At 39.2% G+C, this 17,175-nt stretch overlaps 1 pseudogene; it reads right to left on the minus strand.

The window, feature by feature from the left end:
• Positions 1-545: 545 nt before the first annotated feature.
• LOC131074072 (disease resistance protein RPV1-like) lies at positions 546-5,035 on the minus strand (annotated as a pseudogene).
• Between the last annotated feature and the right edge of the window lie 12,140 nt (positions 5,036-17,175).

Below are 17,175 nucleotides of genomic sequence, written 5' to 3' on the forward strand. Positions count from 1 at the left end.
TTACCCCAAACTGGTTGATTCCATGGTGTCTTTGCTTAGGAATGAGTCCATAAAAATGAAGCAAGAGATTAAGCCACCTACAATGTGTGATGATTCCTTTTGCCCGTGACTCATAATTGTCCTTAGTCAAAGTGACAACAAAAAGATGTATTGCATAACTCGTGATTATATCAATGATACACTTCTCACATCATGAATAGAGAGAAACAACATCAATTTGTGTGAAACCAAGATGTGACTTTGATGGGCAAAAATCAGCATCAATTTTTAAAAATCAATTTTTAATTAAATTATAAAAAATAAAATAAAAATAAAAATATTACTTTTTATGAATTAAAAACTTCATCCTTATCATAGCTTCTATTCTTTGATTCAATATGTAAGGATAAATAAAGTTTAAAAAGTGTTATGAAAGACTTTTAAAAAGTAATAATTACTAGTCATATATTCTAATTATCATCATAAATCTTTCTGAATTTGATTGTATTTGTATTTCTTACATCAACATTTCAAATCATACTATAAGATTCATAAAATGATAAAATGATAAAGAGCTCAAACACAAATGATTACAATTAAGTGGCCCTCATACTATGCTCAAATGCTCTGTAAAGCTGTGAAAAGCTCCCACTAGTGTCTGCTCTTCCTCTCTCACGAACAAAGCCTTCTGCACTTCATCGTCTTCTTCGCACTCTCCGTACCACCCATCTATCAAGAACTCTTCTGCAGTCAGACACGTGGAACGTTGTGTGAATAGACATGTCCATACCCATTGACCTTCATGTGTCTTCATTTTAGATGTTACAACCCTACGACTTGGCATTAACATCAATTCCATTTGTGAAGAAACGCAATTTATAACAGAACATAGCATAAGGGCATTTCCATTGGAGGAACGCTTCTCCACCAATTTTGGCCTTGACTTAATTTTCTGGCTAAAGATGGAGTCACCGACCACCAGATTCGGAGAGAGTAAGGAGTCTACAAGTGACGCAGCATCAGGGACCGCCCGCGTACAAATCATTATGTCATCTGGCCATTTCTGCAAACTCCTTGCAGCACATTCACGACAATCAGTCTAAGTGCGATTAAAAGAAGATAATATTTTATTCCAAGAAACTATTATTACCTGTATTGTTTGAATGCAACGTTGAATGGCTGACCCCTTGTTTGCTCGGAGTTCGAGCGTCCTCAATTTTTCCATGTGCTCCAAACTTTCTATACCGGGCACCTCCCAGCAGGTGTCTACTCTCAGGCTTTCCAATCTTGTGCAATTCTCTAAACCTTCGATTTTCTCAATGCGATCACACTCTCTGAGAGAAGTTAATCGTGCAAAGCTAGGAAGCTCAGCCAACTCTGGACAAGACATTATATGCAGGCATTCAAGGTTTACCAGATCATAAATAACCCTTGCGTTCTTCAGCACTTTACAGGATGTCAATCCCATTGATTTGACTGTTGTTGGCAGTGCTTCAATCTCCGTTAGATGATCGTTATTGTAAAGAGAGAGGCTCTCAAGGCGGGTATGCCGGTCTTCAGAAATTAAAATACTACACAGTTCTGTTTTATGTAGAAATATCCTCTTCAGATTGCTCAATGCAAAAGGTAATGCCGCCCCAAAATCTACTTGGCTGATTGGGCATACAGAAATTGTTAGCTCCTGTAATAGATTAAGAAGCCCCAGAGAGCACGGTAGACACTTCAGCTTGGGACAAGACCCAATTCTAAGATTGGTCAAGGAGAACAAGTCTCCAAGAGAGATCGGCAAAGATTCCAGTTTTGGACAATTCTGAATGGAAAGATCAGTCAAGGAGGACAACTCTCCAAGAGAGTTCGGCAAGCATGTCAACAGCTCATTCCGTATCTCCATCTTTCTCAGCCTCCTTAGTTGACCGATGTTAATTGGTAGCTCCTTTAAGCCCTTCATACCAATTAAATAAAGTTCTCTCAAGGACGCCTGCTTTGAGATGTGAGGAGGCAACTCTTCCAATTGGTCGCAACCAGAAAGGTCCAGATACTCCAGCTTTGTGATCTTTTCGAAGTCCTCTGACGCAAGTATGAGCTGTCCACACCACTGCAAAGTGAGATGTTGCAGGAGCATCAAGTTCGTAAAAGAAGCTGGTAACCTCCTCAGGTTTCTGCAATGAGATAATTCTAAATGCCGAAGATTTCTCAAATCGCCGAAACTGCTGGGTAGTGATGATAGCATTCCACAGTAAGATAACTGCAGGTGCTCCAACGATTGGAGGCGGCAAAATTCTTCAGGGAGACTCCTAACATTGTTGCCACTTGTGATTACTATCTTTTTTAATTCATTGAGACAACCTATGGAGTTAGGAAATTTCTGGAATCTGTGGCAATTGGAAATAACCAACTCTCTTAACTGCACGGGAGCCTGCAGCACATTTCCAGCCAGACAAACTTAAAACATACATCAATTATTAAAAAAATGAAATATGGATTTAATAAAGCTGATACGAAGAGTACTTACATCACTGTCAGCCTTCCACAACTCTTCTAGGTGATGTTCCCCTCCATAGTCTTCATAGAGTTCTAAAACCCTCAAATTTTTCAACGAAAGCCATGAGGGAAGATTTATCTGCCCAATTTGGAACCAGCGAAGCCAGACCAGCTCTCTTGATAGTCCACCAATTATTTGATTGAAATAATCTCCTCTAATCACAAAAAGCTTTAGACCAACTAAAGAGGGCGCGAGTGATAAAATTCCTCCACTTATGTTAGCCATGAGTTCCTCCTGCGAGAAGCAACAACAAAACTCAACAAACTTACTATTTAATCAGCTTCTTTCCTACGTGTGTGGAATAAGAAAATTATGAAATATTCAGAAAAAATACATGAAACCGGAATGTTTTACAAACAATTAATATTGGTAGAGGTATATAGAGAAACAAAAGGCACATAAAAACACACTCCATATGATCTCCACTCTACTATTCCAGTTGGGACAGCCTTAATTCCACGAATGCCATTTCTTATCTGAAAAATAAAAAATTAAAAACTCAGAATCTTGAAAAATCAAAAACAAAAAACTCAATCTTAGAAAAATCAAAATACTATTATTAGTTGTTCGAACATATGCAGAGTAAGCAGCTAAGTTCTCTAGCCGATTTAAAGTGGAGTATTAACCTCACCTCTGTCTGTGCATTAATAATCTGTTGGGGTAACCAAAGTCGGTAGGGTGAATGTTGTTTTGCAATTTCCCTTCCTAGATCTCTTAAATGGTGATGCATTCTTATGCGATTGTTATCATCAAGTTCAACCAAACACTTATTCAGAAGCCTCTCCCAGCTATGGAGACCACTCCACCCTGATCCATTCCATACTTCAATTGCCAAATTGTTCTTTTCTCCTATAAAAAAACAAGCAGTATCAAGGAATGCCTCTTTCTCTTCATCATCAAGAGCGTCATAACTTATTTTGAGTTTGTATTTGATATCATGATGCAATATTCTTGAAATCTTATGCAACAAAGACAACCAATATTCTTTGCAGGTCTCCCCATATAACTGTCCTCCGAATACCTTCAGAGACAGGGGCAATCCATTACAAGCCTCTAAAAACTTTTTAACAAGCTCCTCAAACTCATTGGGTGGAGAGGATTGTAAGAAAGCATGCCAACAAAAAAGTTACTCTGCATAAAATGGATAAGTGCTTTCATTTTGTAGGCAGAAGATATACCCCAAGACCTAAGAACATCTTTATCCCGTGTTGTGACAATGATGAGACTACCCCCTCCAAGACTGTCTTTTGCAGGCAACAGCGCATCGAGCTGGTCGACAGCATCCACATCATCCAGAACAATGAGCACCCTGGCAGATCTCAAATGCCTCGTAAGAATTGCCTTACCTTGCTCTATACTGTCAAATGTCACATTTTTGACAGCAAGGTCATTGAGGAGTTGAATTTGCTTGTTCTGCAACAGGCCTTTGGCTGCACTATCTCTAACATCAAAAATAAAACAAGACCTCTCCATGGACGAGTATCTTCTGTTGTACAACTCTTTGGCAAGCGTAGTTTTTCCAGAACCACCCATGCCCCAAATTCCCACAATTTGTACTCCCTGATCACCCTTGGCAGGTTGAACTGTATTCAACTCAAAATCTTGCACCGTTTCTTTGAGAGCGACTGGATGGTTTGCGACAACTAATGGTACGTTGTTTACTTCTTTCAGTACAATATTCACGATATTCTTCAGCAGCCTCATCTCATCACTGGACCAGTAAAAGCATTGAAAAATTAAATTAGTAACTAATTGTTAGGCCAAAGTTAAATCACATTGATACCAAAAATCATAATCTGCCAAAGTAAAATTACATGAAATGGAAAAGAATGCATATTTGTTAAGATAGGGAGGGCGGTACTTGTTATTTCTGATGATTTCGCCAGTGTAAAAAGAGACGTCGTAAAGTGCCTTTTTCCACTCCCGAAGCTTTTCTGGGCTGTATCTACGCTTCTTTTCATGCTTCTTAAAGGCATCAACATATATTCCTTTCCTTTGAGCTACATATCTGAGATCTGTAGGCTCTACATAGTAGAAAACGGGAATAATTTTGGCTCCAGTTTTAAGCATAAAGAACAGCTCTTCCAAACACCAAGGTGATTCTGCATATCTCTTTGAAAAGATTGCTATATGAAGCGAAGCACCGCGCATCGCTGCTTCTAATGTTGTAGGCATGAAATCGCCGTATTCTAACTCCTTTGAATCTAAAAAAACTGTAATCTCCATGTCGTTAAGGATGTTATAGATACTGCCAGCTAACTTGTGTTTGACATCAGGTCCACGATGATTAATGAAGACATCGAAAGACGGCTTCAAGTTTTTAATAAGCTGTGATGAGGTCCCCACAGGAGATGGTGCGATTCCACGAAAAGCAATCATAACCTCATTCTCTGCTATAGAGGCAGTGGTAGTGGATGCACTAGGATTGGATTCCACTGAACGCCCAAGGCAGCAGGGAAACAAGCGTCGAGACCTCATCTCTGGTCGAGCACTGGTGGTAGAATTAGTCGACATGGAACTGAGCAGTGAGCAGTGAGCACAGAAAAGCGATGAAAACAGGGCCGGAAGCAGGCTCGTTATTGGGCGGTAGAAAGCGCTAAGAGAAGAGGGAGTAGGGGATAAATCTAAGTGAGCAGACGAGTGCGTGAGTGGGTATGAAAGTGGAAGGGAGGGGAAATAGTGTGACGAATGCATCTTTGTCGTTAGCGGTCCTATTAATTTATTTATTTAATAGGAAGGTCGAAATTAGTGGATATGGTTTGTGTAGGAAAGCGCCTAAAAGAAACGTGGAAGGCTCGTCGAAACATGGTCAAGTTTTGTCGGTGTCCAGCGTCAAAAATCTCTTCCCAGAAGTAGGCACAAGGATGCAATAATAAATCAGTCTTCATTCGGGAAAATAATAACTGTTAATTAATTTCATTTTTTAAATTCACTTTCTCGGAAAGAGAGGATTTTTAGTGCTTATGGACTATTCAATAATTTAGTAGCCCTACCATAATATTGTACGATTGTCCACTGGTCCCCCATGCTTTCCACTACGAAGTTTCTTCCCCGCGCTTTCTAAGTATTCGATCATTTCTTATCTCCTATCCGTCTCTTCTACGATTACCTTTACCACTTCAACTTTCCCAGCTATGTTTGCATCGATTGCATGACAATTTATTGCTTATTATTGAAATGACGTTTTCTAATACTGGATGTGACTTTTTCATACCCACAGTATTGAAAAGGCTGAAAACTTTAAAACCGGTTCATAATTTTCTCTGTGTTTTTTCTTTTATCAATTCTTTTAAGGGGTCTTATGGATCACTACATGAATTACTTTTGAAAAGGGGAAAAATTATTATATATTAAATTTAAAATCTTGAATAAGAAAATAGGAGTCATTATTTTCTAGATTTTAGATTTAAAAAATCTTTTTGACAAGCATATTAAAGTTTTTCCACATTTGTCAACCATTTTTAGATTTAGCTATATAATTGTACATTTGACATTTCTTGTGGGTAAAAAATAATCATGAGATCACTAACTTCTTCAAAATTTAGAACTTAAAATTCCAAACTTATCCATTATTATAAAATCCATGGGACCCTTGCTTGTGAAAGTTCCTAAAAATTCTTAGCAACTCTCATTGAGACCACAACCTAGACGGACCACTTCATAGTAAATAGATTTTTTTTTCAAAGTTAAAATGTATAAAAAGTAATATAATTAAATAAGTTTCAAATATTTTTGGATTTATTTAAGGGTTCAATAAAATTAAGCATTGAAGGTTGGATTCTAGTATCTATGGTCTCATTAGATCTATCAAAAAATTTATTTTTTACCCAAATTGTATCAAGAGTAAACATTTTGCTTACTTAGAATGATAATATCCTTCTTGCCTTTTGAAAACCAGAATCTAAGCTAACTGTATCATGTGGAACAATAAGATGGTGCTAAGATTTCACCCCCTCCAACCATGTGGGTTTGAGAGTATTCATTACTGGGTTTGAGAGTATTCATTACACTTGTTGTAAAAGATATTTTGAAATCCTTTTTGTTACATTGAGAAGCCATATTCCCACAAATAGAACATGTTTTACATCTAGAATTTGATTTCTTGTAATCCATGAATTAGATCCAAGTTCTATCTCATTTCTTCAATGAACTCTTAAAAGAGGTCCATCTCCCCATAAGAACAGGCAAAGGTTTAATATGTTTTTTGGCCATCTTATTGACTAAAAATATAAATTTCTATGAGGCGTTAACAATAGCTATCGCCCCTATATTTTATTTTTTTAATTGATCAAAACTAAAAGAATTACAAAGAGAATAAAATTTTGTTCAAATAGGGGAGAGGAGCTAGAACATGTGCACCCTAACTTCACGCTTCTCAAAATCATATGTGGACATTTCAAAAAAAATTGAATTTTATACAACAACTTACTTGTCAAGGCCCCTACTCAAAAATAAAATTTCAAGTTCATATGGTCAAATATGATGCCACATCAGCATGCATTTTTGTGAAGGTGTCCAAAATGGTCCCAAATTGTCATAAGATCCATAGGTGTGCACTAAGTCATGTTTACTTGTGTGCAGATGTGGCATCACATCATTGGTTATTTTTTGAACTTTAGAGGTACTTTTTTTGGGAAAAGCATTGACATGATATTTTTAGAGCACCACTATTGGTCTCATTCTGTCTATGTACTATAACATGTGTTGGCACCTGCACAGGTATTGGCTCCTCTCCCCTAGAGGATTGTCTAAGGAAGAAGAAAAACTAGGACAACATATACATCACAGTATCAACCTACTGAAACAACACAACATTGTCCACAATATGAAAGACTAATACAATCGGTTGGACAAAACAACTCATGGAACATACCAAACACTAATACAACCCAACATTGTCCACAAATGTGAAATACTAATACAACCAACTAAACATAACAACTCATGAACATAATTCAATAGTATTGTAGAGGTAAATATGAAAGACTAATTCAAACATGGACAGTAAAAAATGAGTCACGCAATATTGTCCACAAATGTGACAAACTAATACAACCAGCTAAACATAACAACTCATTAACATAATCGCAACAAATAAATGAATCACTTTGAGAATTAAAATAAGGATACTATTCTTTCCTAGATTAAACCCTAATTTTTCTAGAAGTGACATAAAAATAGAGAGTTTTCAATGTTTTAGGATTTCAAAGTTTGGGACCCTAAACATTTTCACCATAACTAATGAAATCATGTATCTTTTTGTCTTAAAATTAGGCTTATGATTACTCAAACAATTGAAACAAAGTTAACCAAGATAGATTGATTGAATAAATCATTCATTCAATCAATCTATCCATCTATCTATCTTTTTACCTATTCTTCTATTTAACATTTAGAATCATTTATTGTTAATGGAATTACAATACAAGATAATAAAAAACAATTAATTCAAAATAAACTTTTAACAAACTGTTATCCTCTTTACAATAAAAAAATACTTGCCATATATATAATAATTATTAAATAATTATATTTTATATATATATAGAAGAAAGGAAAATAATGAATTACAAAGAAGTGAAGAACCACAAACTAGAAACTACAACAACAACTCTAACAACAATTGTAAATACACCACAGTTGAAAATACAAAATTACAACACAGCTCGAAATACACCACGACTGCTAATACAAAATTATAACATAGCTGAAAATACAAAGGCTAAAACTAATAGTAAAATGAGAAATGCATTTCCTTTCCATATAAAACAACATCTTCATGATTGATCTCCATTATTCTTGATACTGATGTGTAACTATTGAAGAAGATCATGAATTTTTCCATCTTGTGAGTGCCAACTTTTTTGCAGGGACTCTAATTGGAGAGATAAATTGGCACAAATCATATGAAACTCAATCTACAAAGAAAGGATTGAATTAGAGAAAAAAACATTGCATCGGAGTTTCCAAATGCATTTGAGAATCACTTGTTTGCAAGTTTGGGAAAGAGTATCAAAGGATGAAGAAGCATTGAGGAGAGATGACTTCCAAGACCATTTGAGAAGAAATAAAGCTGGCAAGGCAATGAACAGAGAGTTACAAAGTTTTTTAGCGTGAAAGTGGAGCCGAAATGCACGTTTTATAGTTTCTACCTTGGCACAAAAAGGACAAGTGGGAAGAGGATGAACAAACTTAAGACGATTACCAATAGGCAGTTTAACATGAAGCACTTGAGAAAATGAAGAAGCCAAAAAACAATCAAACAAGCATTTGTATATGTCTCATCTTCCACAAAAGTACAAAACACATACAAATAATGGGTTGTGGTTTTCATAAAATGATGCTTGTCACTTAAAGTTTGAAAATGATTACCACTCTAAGAAATTTGTGTCAGTGTATCTCTATATTTGAATAGAATCTTCTTATTTGCCTTCCTTATTGTTTCTACATTTATCTTGTAACATTGTTTGATATTTGTTTAATGTCTTCTATCCTTTACATCTTCTTGGCGAAGAAAAATGGTAGAAATGATGAGAAAAGTGTGAGTAGAATAGACAAATTTTATTATTTTTTTTCATTCTAAGAAATTTCCTATTGAAGATGAGACATTAAAAAAATATATATTTATTCTTTTTCTACCACTTCCTTAATCCCTTTTCCTCCAAATTTACAAGAGAAAATAGAATATTCAATAATGATAACACCCCCTTGTAAAATTTGTGAGAAGCCCCAATCAAACGTATATTAGAATATATGACATGTAAATTTTTGAGAACTTGGCCTAGTGGTGAAAAACTTGTCCTCTTGAAAGAGAGGTCACAAGTTCAAATACCACAGGGGGTAGGGTATGTAGGTCTTTCTTGTAGTGCATTCAGGTGCCTCCCTCAAGGAGTATGAGGTAGTCCCATATTGTTGTAGGCCATCTATAGACCCATATATAGATTGTTGGCATCATGGACTATACAAGATCTTTTTTTTTCCCTTTCTCAATAGTTCTCCCGTGATAAGCTCATCTTCACTATAATGTCTATGAATCTGCACCTTCATTTCCTTCAACTTTATTGTGTTTTACTTACTACTTTCTTCTAACAAGCATTAATATGTAATAAATATAATCTTATATTTTATTTATGGTAATCTAGGCATAAGAGAGCATTAACATGTAACAAATATAATCTTTATATATTTTTTATGGTGATCTAAGGGAGAGGATCCAATAGTTGAGCACCCTAACTTTGTATTTCTCAAAATCCTACGTGAAAAATTTAAATCACTCCCAATTGTTTACAATGAATTACTTGGAAAGTTCTCTACTTGTAACTAAGGTTTCAAGCCCACGTTAGCATTCTTTTTGCCAAGGTGTCCAAAACAACCCAAAAAAAAATTTGAGACTGATACTTGTGCACTGAAGTGGCATTACATGATTTGTTGAATTTTAGTATTGAGGGATACATTTCATTCAATTATGATTAGTTATAATCATAATAACAACTCTAAAGTCACAATTATTGGTACAATGTTGGGTAAGTGCACAAAGTTGTGGTACCAAAAAGGTGCCACTTTTTATCTTTTCATAAAATCTCATCATTGACATGAAAAGGTTGTCCAAACCTTCAAGTTGGATGCCCAAGGAAAATCCAACCCAAAGGGTTGGTATTATCCAATGCAAACTATTTGGCAAGCGCCAAATATGGCGCTCGCCCTATTTGGTACTTGCCAAATTTAAAATTTTGAATTTTCACGTTTGGTGCTTGCCAAATGTGAAAAGTCATTTTTTTGCATTTGGCGAGCGCCAAATTTGGCGCACGCCAAATGCTCTGCATTATCCAATTTTTCATTTTAGAAACATTTTTCAACCTGGGCACAAGTTATAACCATCCCAGTAGGAGAAACATTTCAATATGTCTTTTTCCTTTCTTATACTTTAAGTTATATTTCATGTATATATTGGCAAGATGTTTGAGAGTGGTTTCAGCTCTATAGGAGTTATAATGTAGAATCTAGTTTTTTGAGGATCATATCAAATTTTAGACAGTCAAATTTCAGTAATCAGCATGCTCCTATTAGAATTCTTTATCTCTATATCTCACTCTCTTTATCTTCTCCAAACTATAGACCTATCTCTCTCCCTCTCTTATCTCTCTCACTTATCTCCGCTCTCTATGTATATCCCACCCTCTCTACCTTTCATTCCTTCCTTAACCCCATTTCTATCCTTGACTTCTTTCATTTCTCTTCTTCTCTATCATTTTCCTATTAGTTATTTCCCCTCCCTCTCCATTGTCTTGTTTAATACCTATCCCTTATATCATCTCTCTCCCCATATCTAGGTCTCACCCTCCCTCCCTATTCACCTCAATACATCTCCCTCCCTATATTATTACCCACCTCTCTCTCCTCCTTTACGTTTCTCACCTATCTAATTGTCCACCCTCTAGTTCTCTCCCTCTATCTTCACCTTTCTCTCTCTTCCCCCTTACCCCTATATGAACTCTCTCCCTCTTTTCTTTCTCTCTCTCTCCAAACCTATCTATCTCCTTGTTCCCTGAGTATTTGACTCCCTCCATGTCTACCTCTCCATCCATGCCCTCTTACTTGTCTCTTTCCTCTTTTATATATTCCCTCTCCATTGTCTAGGTCGTCACCTCTCCCCCCTACTTTCACTCCCTCCCTCTCTTAAATTTCTAGGTTTCTCCCTCATTCCCTATCCAATTATATATCTCTCCATCCATGTCTTATTAGGCACCTATCTCTATGTGCCTCTATCTATCTCTCCCCTATCTCTCCCATCTAGGTATTTAACCTCTCTCTCACCCTCTAGATATCTCAACTCTCTATCTATCCCCTCTCTAGTTCTCTCCCTTCCTCTCCACCTCTCTCTCTCCATCACATCTTACCCATCTCCCTTTATCAAATCTCTCATTCGCTTATTTCTCTTGTCAGCTTTGTATCTCCCATAAGGTCTAGACCTATTACTCTCCCTTCCTTCTCTCTATTTATTCTCTCTCTTCCCTCTCTATGTCTCTCCTATACTCTCTCCCTCTCTCTCTTACCTTCCCTCCTTATCTCCATATATATCCTTCCCTCCATCTCTCTTCTCCTTCTATTGTTTCTCCCCACTCTCTCTTTGTTCTCTTCATCACTACCTGCCCCTCCCGACCTCTCTCTCCATACATATTTTTCTCCTTCCCTCCATCTTTACCTCTCTACCATTACCTCTTTGTATCATTACCCACCTCTCTCTCCCCCTCTATTTCCCTCACCTCTATCTTTCCACCCTTGGTCTCTCACCTCTCTCTTCCTAGCCTCTAGATCTCTCACCTCTATATCTCTCTCATCTCTAATTATTTCCTCTCCAGCTCCTTACACCTCTTTCTCTCTTTGTGAACTTATATATCTTATTTTCTTCCCTCTCCCTTACCTATCTACCTCTTCCCTCTCTCTATCTCAATCACTCCTTGCACACCTCTCCCTCTCTTCTTAGTTCTCTCCTCTTTATTCTTCTCTCTCTCCTCTTCTCTCTCCCTCCCCTCTCTATGTCGTCACCTCTCCCTCCCCTTAGGATCCCATATGAACCCTAATGACATCATATGACCCTTTAGGACACCATATAACCCCTCAAGACACCATATGACCCCTTAAGACACCATATGACCCCTTTTAACATCCTAATAAATGACATGACCCCTTAGGACACCATATGATCCCTTAGGACAATATGATCTCTCAAGGGGTCATATGGTATCCTAAGGGGTCATATGGTGTTCTAACACACGTATGGCCCCTTAGGACCCCATATGACTCCTCAGGATACCATATGACCCTTTTTAACCTCATGGTATGTACGACATGACCCCTTAGGACACCATATGACCCCTCAGGACAATATAATGTCGTAAGGGGCCATATGGTGTCATAAGTGGTCATATGGTGTCTTAACACATATATAGCCCTTTAGGACCCCATATGACCTCTAACAACACCATATGACCCCTTAGGACCCCATATGTCCCCTAACAACACCATATGATTCCTTAGGATGCCAAATGACAACTTTTAACATCCTAGTACATGATATGACCCCTTAGGACACCATATGACCCCTTATGACCAAATGATGTCCTCATGGGTCATATGGTGTTCTAATAGATTTGTGGCCCCTTCAGACCACATATGACCCCTAGCAACACCATATGACCCCTTACGACCATATGATGTCCTAATAGGTCATATGGTGTCCTAAGGGGTCATATGGTTTTCTAAAACATGTGTGGCCCCTTAGGACCCCATATGACCCCTAACAACACCATATGACCCCTCAGGACCATATGATGTCCTAATGGGTCATATGGTGTCCTAAGGGGTCATATGGTGTTCTAACACATGTGTGGCCCCTTAGGACCCCAAATGACCCCTAACAAAACCATATGGACCCTTAGGACACCATAAGCCCTCTAACAACACCATATGATCCCTTAGGACACTATATGACCCTCAAGACACCATAGGACCCCTCACGACACCATGTGACTCCTTAAGACACCATAAAACCTCTTAGGACACCATATGATCCATTTTAACATCCTAGTACATGACATGGCCCATTAGGACACCATATAACCCCTTAGGACATCATATGAACCCTTTAGACCACATGATGTCCTAAGGGGTCATGTGGTGTTCTAACACATGTGTGGCCCCTTAGGACCCCATATGACCCCTAACGACATCATATGATCGTTTAGGACACCATATGACCCCTTCTAACATCCTAGTACATGGCATGACCCCTAAGGACACCATATTACCCCTTTAAACATCCCACTACATGACATGATCCCTCAGCACACCATATGACCCCTTAGGACAATATGTTTTTTTAAGGGATCATATAGTGTTCTAACACATGTGTGGCCCCTTGGGACCCCAAATGACCCCTAACAACACCATATGACCTCTTAGGACACCATATGACCTTTAACGACACAATATGACCCCTTAGGACATTATATGACCTTTAGGGCAGCATATGACCCCTTAGGACCTCATATGATCCCTTAGGACCTCATATGACCCCTTAGGACACCATATGCCCCATTAGGATACTAAATGACCCCATAGGATATCATGTGCTCCTAAGGGGTCATCTAGTGTCATATGGCATTCTAACACATGTGTGGCCCCTTAGGACCCCAAACAACCTCTAACAATGTCATATGACCCCTTAGGAGACTACATGACCTCTAATGACACCATATGACCCCTTAGGACAATAAATGACCCTCATAACACAATATGAGCCCTTATGACCCCATATGACCCCTCATAACACCATATGGTCCATTTTAACATCGTAGTATACGACATGACCCCTTAGGACACCATATGACCCCTTAGGACCGCATGATGTCATAAGGGGTCATATGGTGTCATTAGGGTTCATATGGGGTCCTAAGGGGCCACACATGTGCTAAAACACCATATGACCCCTTAGGACATCATGTCGTCCTAAGGGGTCATACGGTGTCCTCATGGGTCATATGGGGTCCTAAGGGATCATATCATGTCTTGACGTTCATATAGTGTCCTAAGGGATCATATGGTGTTGTTAAGGGTCCTAAGGGTCCACACATGTGTTGGAAAACCATTTGACCCCTTAAGACTCTTTATGACCCATTAGGACATTATATGGTTCTAAGGGGTCATATGATCTCTTAAGGGGTCATATGGGTCCTAAGGGGTCATATGGGTCCTAAGGGGCCATAGATCGATTAGAACACCATATGAACTCTTAGGACACCATATAATCCATTAGGACATCATTTGGTCCTAAGGGGTCAATGGTGTCCTAAGGGTTCATATGGTGTTGTTAAGGTTCCTATGGGGTCCTAAGGGGCTGAACATGTGTTAGAACACCATATGACCTCTTAGGAAATCATGTTGTCCTAAGGGGTCACATGGTGTCCTAAGGGGTCATGTCGTGTATTAGGATGTTAAAATTGGTCATATGGTGTCCTAATGGGTCATATGGTTTTCTAAGGGGTCATATGGTGTTCTAAGGGGTCATATGGTGCCCTGAGGGTCATATAGTGTCTTAAGGGGTCATATGGTGTCATTAGAGATCATATGGTGTCCTAAAGGGTCATACGGTGTCATTAGGGGTCATTTGGGGTCCTAAGGGGCCACATGTGTGTTAGAACACCATAAGACCCCTTAGGATACCATATGACCCATTAGGACATCATATGGTCCTAAGGGGTCATATGATGTCCTAAGGAGTCATATAGTGTCATTAATAGTCAGATGGGGTCATATGGGGTCCTAAGGTGCCACACATGTGGAAGATTAAAGAGAGAGAGCTAAGAAGAGAGGGAGAGGTGGGCAGGGAGTGATTTAGATAGAGGGAGAGAAGAGGTAGATAGGTTAGGGAGAGAGAGAGAGAGAGAGAGAGAGAGAGAGAGAATAAAATAAGAGCGATAAGTTCACAAAGAGAGAAAGAGGGGTAAGGAGGTGGAGAGGAAATAATTAGAGAGGAGAAAGATATAGAGGTGAGAGATCTAGAGCCTAGGAAGAGAGAGTTGAGAGACTAAGGGCGGAAAGATAGAGATGAGGGAGAGAGAGGGGGAGAGAGAGGTGGGCAATGATACAAAGAGGGAGTGGTGGAGAGGTAAAGATGGAGGGAAGGAGAAAAATAAGGATGGAGAGATAATTTTGGAGGGAGGTAGTGATAAAGAGAAAAAATAGAGAGTAGAGAGAAACAATAGGAGGAGAAGAGGATGGAGGGAGGTAAGGATATGATAAGGAGGGAAGGTGAGAGAGAGAAAGAGAGAGTACACAGGAGAGACCTAAAGAGGAGAGAGTGAGGAGAAAGAGAGAGAAGAGGGGGAGTCATATGGGGTCCTAAGTGATCATATGGTGTTATAAGGGGTCATATGGTGTTCTAACACATGTGTGGCCCTGTAGGACCCCAAATGAACCCTAACAACACCATATGACCCCTTAGGACACCATATGACCTCTAAAGACACCATACGAACCCTTAGGACACTATATGACCGTCGAGACACCATATGACCCCTTAGGACCCCACATGACCCCTTGAGACAACATATGACCCCTTAGAACAACATATAACCCCCTAAGACACCATATGACCCATTTTAATATCCTAGTACACAACATGACCCCTTAGGACACCATATGACCCCTTAGGACCAAATGATGTCCTGAGGGGTCATATGGTGTTCTAACACATGTGTGGCCCCTTAGGACCCCATATGACCCCTAACGACACCATATGACCCCTTAGGACACCATATGACCCCTTAGGACCATATGATATCCTAATGGGCTATATGGTGTCCTAAGGGGTCATATGGTGTTTTAACACATGTGTGGCCCCTTAGGACCCCATATGACCCCTAAAACCACTTTATGACCCCTTAGGAAACCATATGACCCCTTAGGACCATACAATGTCTTAATGGGTCATATGATGTCCTAAAGGGTCATATGGTGTTCTAACACATGTGTGGCCCCTTAGGACCCCAAATGACCCTTAACGATACCATATGACCTCTAATGACACCATATGACTCCTTGGGACACTATATGACCCTCGGGACACCATATGACCCCTTAGGACCCCATATGACCCCTCAGGACACCATATGACCCCTTAAGATACCATGTGACCCCTTAAGACACCATATGACCCATTTTAACATCTCTCTTCTCCTCCTATTATTTCTCTTCACTCTCTCTTTGTTCTCTTGATCACTACCTCTTCTTCCCAACCTCTCTCCTCATACCTATGTTTCTCCTTCCCCCCTTCTTTACTTGCTTACCTCTCTACCTCTTCATCACTTAGGAGAATGAGAGAGAAGAGGAGGGAGAGATAACAAAGAGAAAGAGATGGCTAAGGAGGGGTGAGGGAGAGGTAGATAGGTGAGGGAGAAAGAGAAGAAATTGATAGAGAAGTTCAAGAGAGAGGGGTAAGAAGGTAGGGAGATAATTTGAAAGGGAGGGAGTGAACTAGAGATGGTTTAGAAGGAGATATAAGATACCTAGAGGGGGAGAGAGATGTGAGAGACCTAGATAGGGAGAGAGAAAGAGTGAGAGAGAGGGTTGAGATAGATGGAGGAGGATAGAGAGAGGTTTGTAATGAGATATGGATGGAGATGTAGAGAGGTGGAGAGGGAAAGAGGGAGAAACCTAGAGAGGGGTAGAGAGGGTGTGATGGAAAGTTGATGATGTAGATGGTAGAGAGAGAATAATAATTAGTAGGGAAGGGAGAGAGAGAGATGGGGATAAGTATGGAGAGGAGATAGAGAGGGATATGGGAAGAAAAGAAGGGAGATACCCAAAAATGGGAGGGAGGGATAAGAGGAGAGATGAAATAATAGAGAGAGGAGTATGAGGGGTTTGAGGGAGAGGTAGACATGGAGGGAATGTAAGACCTAGGAAAGGAGAACAAAGAGAGGTGGGGAGAGAGAGAGAGAAGAGAGGGAGAGGGTTAAAAAATAAATATGTGTAAAGGGGGAGGGAGATAGAGGGGAAGAGAGAGGGTGAGAACTAGAGAGGGGACAAATAGATAGGTGAGAGAACTATATGGGGAAGGAGAGATGAGAGACCTAGATGACAAGAGAGAGGAT

Source organism: Cryptomeria japonica, chromosome 9 (genome assembly GCF_030272615.1).
Source record: "Cryptomeria japonica chromosome 9, Sugi_1.0, whole genome shotgun sequence".
In the NCBI taxonomy this organism is placed as follows: Eukaryota; Viridiplantae; Streptophyta; class Pinopsida; order Cupressales; family Cupressaceae; genus Cryptomeria; species Cryptomeria japonica.